Source organism: Anarrhichthys ocellatus, unplaced genomic scaffold (assembly GCF_004355925.1).
Source record: "Anarrhichthys ocellatus isolate YVR2014 unplaced genomic scaffold, GSC_Weel_1.0 scaffold211, whole genome shotgun sequence".
Lineage (NCBI taxonomy): Eukaryota > Metazoa > Chordata > Actinopteri > Perciformes > Anarhichadidae > Anarrhichthys > Anarrhichthys ocellatus.
Genome location: NW_022280241.1, coordinates 130,010 through 142,061, shown reverse-complemented (window position 1 = coordinate 142,061; position 12,052 = coordinate 130,010). Strand labels below are relative to the sequence as shown.

Sequence of the window (12,052 nt, the reverse complement as noted above, 5' to 3'; positions counted from 1 at the left end):
AACATTGATGTTAGCCTGTTGGAGAAACATTGATGTTAGCCTGTTGGAGAAGCTGAAGTTGATGCTTGCCAATATTATACTAATCTTTTCTATTCATTACCAGTTTGGAGATCTAAAAGGTGTTCAAAACACATCCAATGTAGTGTACAAAGATGTGAAGTAAAACAGAGAAAGGGTGTAAACTTGCTATTTAAAGTTGCATTACCAGCATTTCACCTAGGAGACAGAGGTGGACTGTGCTGCATTAGATTAAATTATATTAAATTCATCCATAAATACCTTTTAAATTAATTTTTCTGGCATTGCTGTTAGACTTTTGAATTCAGGACTTCGACCTGTAATTGAGTATTTGTAATGTGGTGTCAGTATTACTGAAGTAAACAATGTGAATACTTCTTACAGCGCTGGTTGTGTGTAAAAAACAAACTGTAATGTCATCAAGGGACAAAGACTTCTGTCTCTGTCTTTGTGTTTGTAGTTTGTGTTGATGAACACTAGAGGGAGACTCTGCTCTAATGAAGATCCAGAGACCAGAACTCCTCTCCAAGTTCAGGTATCAAACCAGTATTGAGAAGGGACAATGATTATCTGAACATCTCTATCAAAAACAAACCTAATACATAAAAAAGAACCTGTGATTCTGTGTAAAACACAAGTTATTTTAAAGAGCAATATAATAAAACGAGTAGAAGTCAGGATGATTATCGCTGCCACAAACCTTTAAATGTTTAGTTATGATTTAGAAAATGATTTTATTGTGATTATTTATCACTGTTGACTCGTCTTGTATCTTTTCTTGATATATTATTTATTGGAAACAATATGAATTGTTTTTTTATGATGCAACTGGCACCATTATGTGATAGTAAAATATATTCCTGTTTGATCGTCACTCATCCTGATTTATGTCTGTAGACAGCAAATTTACATAAAACAACATTTTCAAAGCTATTATTTTCAGAGACTCACAGTCACAGTCTTTCACTATAAATGATGAAATCACTTAACATGTAAATGGAATGTTTTAGAGTTTTATTTCTCACATATTTCTGTTGTATTTTAGTGTATGAACGTTCTTCCGAGCAGCTTTGTACAAAACTAACAAACTGAATGTTGTGATGAACAAAAGGAGATTGTTGTAAACAATGGACGAATAGCAAGTCAAAAGCAACCAGAATGAACCAGTTCAAGGTTTAAAATGACAGGATTATTTTCCCCGGTGGTTTAAATGCAGGCTGAGAAATAAAGTGCAATAATAATATTCTATTTTTCATGAGCATTAATGACCATATTCAGCCACCACAGAGGAAACCTGTAGGTATCTCATTTTCACTTTTCAGTCCCTTCAAATCCGAATTAAAGCAGTCCACTGTGAAGGAGTTAAACCTTTAAACCCTCGTGGGATAATTCAGCAGCTCAGGTTTTAAACGCATCACGCAGATAAAAAAACAAAATGTTTGGTTGGTGGTTTTATTATCATCACTGAGGCCTTAACGAGGACATTAACATGCTGCGCTGATAAGGAATTAAACTGAATTTAATAGAGTTTAATTAAAAAGACAGAAAAAGAGTGTTTACGTTTAATCAGGATAATAAAACCCACAAAACATCCATGAAAACTAATCAACTACCAGTGTTTTGCTTCTTCTTCTGTGCTTTTAGACAGAAGTTTTCTAGTTCCAGCAGCTGTTCGAGGAACATCTGGAGATGTGTGGTTTCTACTGGACAGTTGAAATGATCTGAAACAAGTGAGACTCTGTAGATAACAGGACACAACAGGTCAGATATAATATTCAAATAGAGAAAAATCAAACATCAGAGTGAGATGACTCTCCTCTCAAACCCTGCTGCAGGTCTGTGCTGACTCGCCAGGCTTTACCTTGATTACAGTGTGTGTGTGTGTGTGTGTGTGTGTGTGTGTGTGTGTGTGTGTTGGGCTTACCTTATCTAACACCTGTATAAATGCATGAGGCTTGTGAAGCGACGCAGCCGCCTGAGGGCGAAGCATTTTAATGAAGCAGATGAAACCCTGAGCAGCTTTCTGATCAGGACCTCGAAGGACAGAACGAGAGGACGGAGAGAGAGAGAGAGGGAGAGAGAGAGAGAGCGAGAGAGAGACAGAGAGAGAGAGACTGTGCACCAATGAGGGCAATACTTCCCATCATGCACTGCTTTGTCTCTCATGTTTCTGCCATGCTGGAAACAAGGCCTAAAGATGTCCACGTCTGTCTTGTCATCAGTCCAACACCGCTCATACTGCCATAATTATATATGTCAGATAATTATTAGATAGCAGTGAAATTAAGAGAGACAGAGGCAAAACGACAACATCAAGACTCAAAACCACCACAGAGAAACTAAAACCACCACAAAGAGACTCGAAACCACCAAAAAGACACGTACGACCACCACAAAGATAAAAAAGCAAAAACTGTATTTCTTCATCTTCAAACAGCTGAACTGATCAGAGATCAGAGCGTGTCGAGGATCAGAGGAGGATTTCATCACTGCGCTGGAGGTTCTTTTCATTTATTGACGAGGCAGCTGATCGATACGTCGAACAGCCACATACGATGGAAGTGTTCCCTGATTCATAGCAGACGAGGTCCCACAGCTGCTCATTACTTGATGAAACATCTCTAATCATCCCTCAGGTCACGCTGCTGAACCATAAAACACATTCAAGTTACAGTAGATTCACATTATGGACACATTGATTCATCATTCTATCTCTCAGGACTCTTTATTCAACAACCTGATGGAAGATGACGTTACGTTTCCTCTCAGATTTGACGGGACATTTTACTACAAGAATGTCTCATTGGATTCCTCAAAAGAAATCCTGAAAAATGTCCATCAGAATGTCCAAGATGATGACTTCAAACAGTCTAAAACACAAAAAGATATTCAGCTCAGTTTGATAAGTGAAAGCAGTGGAAGTGTGTGTCAAAAGAAGCAATACAGAAGGAGAGATGGAAGGACACAGAAGAAGGGAAGTACACAGGAAGAATCAAATGAAAACAGGAAGTAAAGGCAGTGAGTGAAAGGAGTAGCAAAGAACAAGAAATGATGGAAGTGGGAAGGGAAGCATCAAATTACAACAGAAAGTGAAAGCAGTTGAAGTGTATGACCATCAAAGAAAGGACGGATGGGGAAAGGAAGGAAGGGAGGATGTAAGGAGGCAAGGAAGGAAGGTGAGAGAGTTGGTGGTAAGGAAAGACGACAAGCAGTTAAATGAAAAATTAAGTGAAAGCAGTTTAAGCGTATGAGTTTTGACATTATCTCGGACCACTAACCACCAAAGGAAAGAAAAGGAGAGAATAAATAAGGAAGGGAGGAAGGAAGGAAGGAGGGAGAGAATCATCAAATTTCAATAGGAAGTGAAAGCAATTGATGCGCATGACCTTGGACATTCACTCGGTCCACCAATCCCTAAAGGAAAGATGGACAAAAGAAGAAAGGAAGGCTTTGAAGAAGGGAGGAAGAAAGCAAAGAGAAGGTGGAACAGAGAGAAGACAAGCAGTCAAATTACAATAGAAAGTGAAAGCAGTTGAAGCGTATGACCTTGGACTTTCTCCCGGACTGATCAACAAAGGAAAGGAAGGACAGAAGAAAGAAATTAAGGAAGGAGGGAGGGAAGAAGAATCAAATACCGACAGAGAATGAAAGCAGTTGAAGTGCATGAAATTAGACCTTCTTTCAGACCGCTGATCACTAAAAGACAGATGAAGAAAGAAAGGAAGGAGGGAGGGAAGGATGGGAGGAAGGAAGGAAAGAGGGAAGGTGGAAAGGAAAAAAGACAAGCAGTCAAATAACAGAAAGTGAAAGCAGTTGAAGTGTGTGATGCATTCTCTCGGACCACCGATCACCAAGGAATCAATCTAAAACAGAATGTGTGGTTAATGAGGACTGTGAATTTAGTCCACCATCTTCGTGTGTTAAGATCAGAAATAAAAGATAAGAGGGAAATCAAATATCACAAACATCTCATTGGACTTTCTGTTCTTCATCTCTCGACGACGCACTAATTTATCACTTCTAGTAAATATTCATGTGTGCGGGGGAATAAAACTCTCCTTAAATGACATTTTTAGTAACAGCTTGTTGTATTTTGCCCTCCGCCCATCGGCCATCTGTCAGCCTTCATGTATGATGAGTCACACGGACGCATGCAGATTATGGAAGTACAGGCTAATATTAAGATTTCCATATGACTGTCTAAACATAGAGACAGTTTGAAGCAGCTTAATGTCGAAATGCTGTTCAGCGGCTTATTTTGTAATCTTCCTTTTAAATGGTTGAATCTGCTGTTTTCAACTTAGCACAAGTTTAGAGAGAAAATGAAACTGAAATGACCTGAAACCAGCTTTTTAAATTCAGGAAAACTCGTTGGAGCTTTTTGGTAATTGCATAAATTACGTAATGGATAATACCCGAGAAGATGTCTCATGTCAAGAATTAATGGACGTCATGGAGGCCAGAATCATCCAATCCAATTCTTGACAAAGAAGAAAAAACACAAATTTAATTCAGACCATTAATTTGTATTTTTCATTTGTTTTGCAAACAAAATCTTAAGTTTTTTCACAATCCCTTCACTTCGTTTACCTGGTTACCCTGAGTGTTTGCTAAACTTGGAACAATCATCACCATCCTATAAGGTTCTTATGCAATGGGAACGTTCACTACTCCAGTAAATAGGACGGACCTCAGATACGACTACTTCTAGTCCGCTCAGCTCATAGAACCTTTTGTCTTAGTTTAAGTCACAAAGCTAACGTTATGCTAGCAGGATTCAAAGTCAATATCAATGCGTATTTTTTCTCAAGTCAACAGTTCAAGTTTTAGTGAAAAGAAAGAAAACGAGCAGGTTTGAATTATTTGTACTTGCTCACGTACGGAAAAAAGTACACTTTCAAAATAAAGTTTGGTACAGGAGGAAGTTTTATTTCTTTACAAAACAATAGCGCGGACTCATAAAAGAGCTCAGACAGAAGGCAGGAAGAGAAATCTACACTTCAGATTTGACACAACTTTCAACCACGTAGAAAATATAGAGGAGCTCTGATCACACACTGATACACACAACCTGCATCTACACTGTAGAAAAACAGAAAGCCGAATAATGAAAATAATCTGGTCCTAATTTAACGTAATTCCCAGTTATGACAGGAAATAAATCCATGATATATTTCAAAACCACTGCAATATTTTAATAAAATTATTCATACTTTGAAATTTGTTATTTGGAATTTTTTTTTGTGTTTTGCAATTCACAGACTTGATTTTAAAACTTGAACTTAACATTGAAACAATTTACTTTGAAAATCATGCACACACAAAACCACAGTATTGAAATATTTGATTTTGAAAACCACTCTAAATTTCGTGCTTTATGCTTCTATTAAATGTGAAACTTCACGTTTTAGCTTTTTCCAACAAAGAAGTTTTAATTTTTTAATTAACTTTAAAGTTCTTGAGTTTGTAAATTCAGAAAGACAAAGAAAGCCGATCATGATTTTCAAATTAAAAGGTTTCAGTGATTTGACTTTGATTGACAGTGGTGGACTTTAATTGTGAAGTTCACTTTCTTTCTTATACGATGTGTTGAAACTGTTGTTTTCCTGTTTGGTTTGTTTTTGAGTGCAGAGACAAAAAATAATAAAAATAAAAAACCTAACAAAATAAAAGAGTTCATAAGCGCCTACTTGAATAATTTATCAAAACTAAAACCTTTGCGTTGATAAAAGACAACAATAACAGTGTAAAGACTAAGAAAATATCACAGACAGTGATTGTTTCATGTTTTCAATTTAAAAATCAAAACACGGCAAAGACGCGTGATTCACTCGGATCCCAAAAAAACAAACAGCAGACATTTATAGTCGTGGTTATTTGTTTTTGTGACACTTAAAAAGAAAAACACAACACAGAAAAGACCATAAAAAACAGGTGCAGTTTGTCATAAAAAAGTATTCAACAGGAAATACTTTAAAGGAAAAATCCACCTTAAAAAATATACTCAGAAAAACAAAACTAGCAACTTGAGACTTGAACAATTTCCTCTTCCAGGTGGCCAATCTCTCCCATCATGCATTGCATCACGTTACGTCACATTTTAGATTTAACAGCTTTTTAGCCTAAAACTTGGCCTCCTGACCCTGGTTCAGTTATCCATCCTTCAGTAAAGGTGGAAGGCAGCAGCTCCCAAAATGTGCACAAACAAACACCAGAAAACATGAAACCAAAACTCCTTTAAAGGGTAAGAACAGCAGCGATGGAGCTGCTGGAGTTTCTAATCCTATGTGAACAGGCTTAGTGTAAGGCAAGGAGGAAGAGGAGGAAGAGGGCTGAAGAGGAGGAAGAGGAGGAAGAGGGGGAAGAGGGCTGAAGTGAACTTTAAGATGAGACAGAGGAGGAGGGATGAAGGTGTGGGAGGACGACAGCATGATGAAGAGGATGAGTAAGCAGAGGGAGGCGAGGAGGAGGAGGAAGAGGAGGATGCAGATGGCTGAAAGGCAGACAGCAGAATTAAAGGGATAAGACGAACGCTCACAAACGTTTGCTGAAACCTGAATCAGAAACGAGACAAAACGCATCTCTTCCAACAAGCTGCTGAGTTTTTAAAAACTGTTCTCAAGTCAGTTTGTCCTCTGAAACGTTATGAAGTTAAAAATCAACTCGGATAAGAACTTCTTTCAACAAAAGTCTGATTAAATCCGACTGAAGGAAATAAAGTGATGAGTTCAATAAAAGTACGGAGGGTCGGAGAGGCCAAGAATAGAGATTGATTTTAAAAATAAAAATCATTAATAATCATTTGAATTATTTCCTTTAACCGTTTTATTATTTTCTGGTAAATTTTAACAATTTAACATTTAAAACAATTTAAAAAATTGATTTAAAAGACAGATGTGCAATTTAAAGGTAACAGTTATTGTTTGGTTGTTAATATAAATAATGTAATTATTAATATTGAGCCGTAAGAGTTTAAGTTGAAATTAAATTATTTAAATAAAGAATTAACTTTTAATTTTTTCACAATAACCTTTAAATTAAAATTCATGTCATGTGTTGAAATCACATGAAATGAATCTTGATCATCTCAGCTTTTATACTTTTGTACCAAGAATACAATTTGAACTGTATAAATGTTTGTTCATTTTTCAGTATTTTCCCAATTCTTAATATACATTTTTAACATTAATGCAAATCGATGTTTTAATTGATTGATTTAATGAAGCAATAACAGTTGAAGAGTTACAGAAACGTGTTTTGTATTTTCTTTAGATCACTAAAAAACATTGAGTTTAGAAGTTAAAGCTGTTTTAACTTTTATCCTTTTTCTTCTTGCTGCAATCAAAAAAAAATCATAGTTTTTAAACTAGTCTTAATATAAACAATCTAATAGTTGATATAATCCATTTTCTGATTCATGCAAGGACATTTGTGATATCAACAATTCCAGAAGTTAATGTCAAGAAATCAAATCTTAATATCAATAATCTGCATAATAAGACAATAAAAACTTTAGGGGCCGTCTTAAATCATAATTTAACTTGAATTGACAGTTTAATTGTTTTAGCGCTATTTAACTTCAGAGCTGAGTTACATAAAAGGAATATAATATATTGATAATACATTATAGATGGACTTTTGATTTAAAGGATCATCAGGCTCATGTTTCTCGTAGTTTTCTCTCGATTACTGAGAGACAGTTGTGTTTTTTTCACGTCTCTAAACTGTATATTTTGCTCTCGTGATAAATGAAAACGTCTCTTTGATGTTTTCTGCTGGAGGATGTCGGCCTGCTGTGTTTATCTGCGGAGGCTTAATTGATGTCTCGTTCTTCTTTTTCTTCTTCTTCTTCTTTTCGCTGCTCTCTCATGTTTTTCTTGATGGATTTAGCCAAAAATCTCTCTCACCGTCTTTCTGTCTCCGGCATCTTACAGATTAAAAGAAAAGAAAAGGAGACAGAGAGGGTGAGAAATTGGGAGAATTGCGTTCTCTCAGATTTAGCAGACAGTATTTTTTCTCTCCTCACATTCAGTAGGAGAGATTCAGCTCATCTCTTGGTCTAGTTTACATTTGTACCTCAGAGCTCTTTAATTAAGCAGCTAATAATTAAAACAAAACAAGCTCCATTAACACACAGCAGGAGAATCATCAAGACGTGGGACTAAAGGAGCCAACGAAGCTCAGATGAACGGATCTGTTGATGAAAAACTGGATTCTCAATGCAACCGACCGATTATTTGTAGCTGAAATGGTTGAAATGTAAATGCTGTGTTCAGAAAAAAAGCTTCACTTAAGTATAGGAAAAACAAAAGTATGTTCTCTTGCTTGAGTCCCACAATACATGTATTTGAACTTCAGTGTGTCCCCACTATGTAAAAAAGAGTTAAACCACCCTTAAGACACAAACCTTGACCCTAAAGAAAAAAAAACCTTAAACTGCCTTATTAGTCTGAAATAGGAAGTGAGTCCCCACTATGTGGGGTAGAATCCAGGGTCCCCACAATGTGCATGTTTAAACGTAACTTTGTCCCCACAATGTGCATGATTAAACGTCACTGTGTCCCCACAATGTGTATGTTTAAATGTCAGTGTGTCCCCACAATGTGTATGTTTAAATGTCAGTGTGTCCCCACAATGTGTATGTTTAAATGTCAGTGTGCCCCATAGTGTAAGAGCACATAAACAAACATTAAAACCTAGAATCAACCGTTAAAGAAAAAACTTAAACTGCCTTATTTGTCTGAAACGGATGGTGAGTCCCCACAACGTGGTGTAGAATCAGGTCTGTGTCCCCACAACGCAGGTATATAAACCTATAGCAGGTACACACACCTGTGCTACAACTTAAATAAAAAACTCGACACAGATTTATTTCTCCTGCTGCAGCCGACAGCTGAGTAATGAGAGTTTTAGCTCCTCCAGCAAGAGAAGAACCGAAGAGATAAGACGGACGGACAGAGGGACGTCTTCCTCTTTTATCTTTTGCTGTTTTTATTGAATGTGAAGCCAAATGAAACTTAAAAAGAAGGAAGATTGAGGAGAGAGACGCTGCGAGGATGAGGATGTCTGAGCAGAGATACGGTGAATGAAAGGTGAGTCTGAGATGAAAGAAGACGTGGACGGGTGGAGACAGAAGACGTGGACAGGTGGAGACAGGAAGTGGAGTCGGTTTGGTTCTGCAGTGAGCTGCTGGGAGTGTGTGTGTGTGTGTGTGTGCTTACAAGACGTGCACGTGAATTCAAAGGCAGTACTGAAGGTGTGGTTACACTTTTAAACCGTATATCATAGTGCGTGTGTGCCTGTCCTCAATACTGTGAAGAACGAACATAAAAGTGTGTTTGTACTTCTATCTTTGTGAGGACAAAGTTTCACATCATGTCAAGTTTCTGTGAAGTATGTAAATGTTTGTAAATAGAAACAAATTTCTGAAGTGAGGAAGTTTCAGGAAAGTTGTGGACAAAGTTTTTGCAAGTGTGAACTTTTCGGAAAGAAATTTTGCGAAAATTAGGACATTTCTCTGTGAAGTATGGAAATATTTGGAAAGTGAAAAACAATTTGGAAAAAGAACGTTTTTCAGCAAGTGAGGCATTATCGAAAACTAGCGTCCATTTTGGGACATGAAGACAGTTTTGGAAAATTAGGACAATTTCTGGTTTTAGGGTGATGTTTAGGAAGTCATGTCAATAATGGACCTCACAAGTATAAAAGTACAAACGTGTGTGTAGAGTAGTCAAAAACATCAATCAATAAAAAACAGGACACTGTCTCAGCCAATCACAGCTCTGATCAACTGACCACTTTAGGACATCCTCTCTAAATTTAGATGTTTAAATTTGGACAAAAACGAGCCGAGTAAGCAGAAACTTTTTGAATAATTTTAAATATTTGGGTAGTTTTTCTCATCGAAATTTAAAACCAAAATAAAAAGTTGAACTTTGCTTTAAATTTGAGGGAAAGCTGTACAGAACCAGTTTTTTTTGTTTGTATTTAAAAGAAATCTAAATTTGGACAAAAGTTTGCCTTTGATGTTAAAATAAGTATGAACAGAAACAATGACTCCATATTTCAGTCCTTTTTTGTTCAAATGCAGTGACAGAGTTCAGGACAGCAGCTGCTTTTTGGGCAATTATTAGAAAATTAAAAACTTCAACAAAAGAGGCAGAAAATAAAAAAACAAATTAGGATGTTTTTAAATCCAAGGCTTCGACAAAATGGGAAAGAATGTTGCTGAAAGTTTCGATTTCTTTTGCTTTAAAACATTTCCAGCAACATAAAACAGCGTTAAAGATAAAACACCGTGAGAATAAAACTCACAGACATCGAACTTTAGAGAACGACGACGAGCCGATTTGAAAAAGTAATCTGAGTCCTTGTGGAGATGAAAGTCGTCAGCGATCCTCAGACGAGAAGTTCCCCCAAAAAGAGAACTTTCAACAATAAGAAAAAAAAGGAGGAATCATTTGAGATCTGTCTGATCTCACTGAGGAATCATTCTCTCTCTTTGCTTCAGGCGGAGCTTCGGTCGCCCTCCCTGCAGAGAGGACCCCTCAGGAAAGACTCTCTGAAAGATTCTCCGAGCGGTGGGAGGAGTGTCTTTAAATTTTTGATGATGGCGGTGTTCAATCTGAGGGTTAAGACCCCCACGGCAGGACCTCGAGGAGACTCTGGAGCGGTCTCGAGATAAACGATAAAGTCTGTGAATACAGAAATGAATCCAGAATTTAACTTTCGTTTTCCAGCGTCTTGATCCAAACAGGAAGTGAAGTGCGCTGAGCACGGAGGGGGAGGGTCCTTTCATTTCCTTTTCCTTCAAACGACTTCTGCTCGGGGGGAGGAAGCCCGTGACAGAGAGGTTTGTTCAGGTCACCTGAGGGGAAGAAATACAGGAGAAAACATCACTTCTTTACAGTTTAGTCTCCAGTTAAAGCCTCTTATAAGGACGACCAATATGTGACAAAATCATGATTTCACTTTTGATTTGTGTTGAATGAAATTATCTTATTCATGTTAATCCAACACAGAAGTCATCAGGACTGAGTTTCTGTCTGTAGTGGAGGTGGATTTAACATCACCTGGTCTCTCTCTGTGGGTCTCTGTGCTGTTGTGATGTCAGCTACAGGTACGTATGAAGGTAGATAAGTATGCCGATTGATCTGTGATCAGCTCCTGTCTGCAGTGAACTCATAAATTAACAGATCAATAAATCTCTGGATTAATGTGAGAAGAAGAAAACTTAAAAACATGAAAATTCTCAGTGGAGTTCTGCAGCGTCTTTTTACTGTGATTCTAAGTGGATTTAAGGACGTTTGTTGTTGTTGATGGACATCAGAGGCGATGACGTCATCAGGAAGTGGAAGTCACACTGAATGATTCAACATGTGCTTCATGTTTCACTGAGTTATGAGGTAGAGGAGGAGCATCGCAGCTTAGCCGGCGCTCCTCGACACAGACGCACATTCAACGTGTGTCTTCGACACCTTGTGGGCGGAGTCACTGACGGAGGTTAAAGAGCAACAAGTTTCTTTGAAGACCTTTTGGATCTCCGCTTGACTTCAAGATGAAAGATGTGATGTTTGGAGAACAAAACTCACTGTTTCTGTGATAGCTGACCCACCTGATGGTCGCTTTGGTACCAACGACTCCCCGAGGTTCCATCCGTCTCATTTCTCTTCAGAGTGACTCGGAGCCGCCGACCATCAGCGTCCAGACATCAGCTGGCACTGAAAAAAACCTTGTTGCTAAGCAACGAGCCGGGCTGGCAGGACGACGGAGATGCTGGAAACCAGATGTTCACTCCTCCTCCTCCTCCTCCTCCTCCTCTTCCTCCTTCACCTCAAGTTCTCTGAATAAGTTCTCAAAGTCTGATGATAAAAGTTGAACTTGTCCTTTTTTTTTTCCCGAAAAGAACAAAAAGTTAAAAAAGAAATGTTCTCGTCTTATGAGAGACAGAAACCCCAACACACCGCCTGGCAGGCAGTTTGATGGACGTGTAGAAATCATAGAAATCCCTCCTCAGCTTTCATATATATATATA

The 12,052-nt window shown here is 37.8% G+C and overlaps 1 long non-coding RNA gene across 1 annotated transcript; it reads right to left on the bottom strand.

Annotated features, from left to right (window-relative positions):
• Nucleotides 1-4,926: 4,926 nt before the first annotated feature.
• On the bottom strand, nucleotides 4,927-12,046 carry LOC116400857 (uncharacterized). Its single transcript, XR_004213947.1, has 2 exons — nucleotides 11,633-12,046; nucleotides 4,927-10,885 (listed from the first exon to the last, which is right to left on the bottom strand). It is a non-coding gene; the product is annotated as an uncharacterized LOC116400857 (long non-coding RNA).
• Nucleotides 12,047-12,052: the final 6 nt, after the last annotated feature.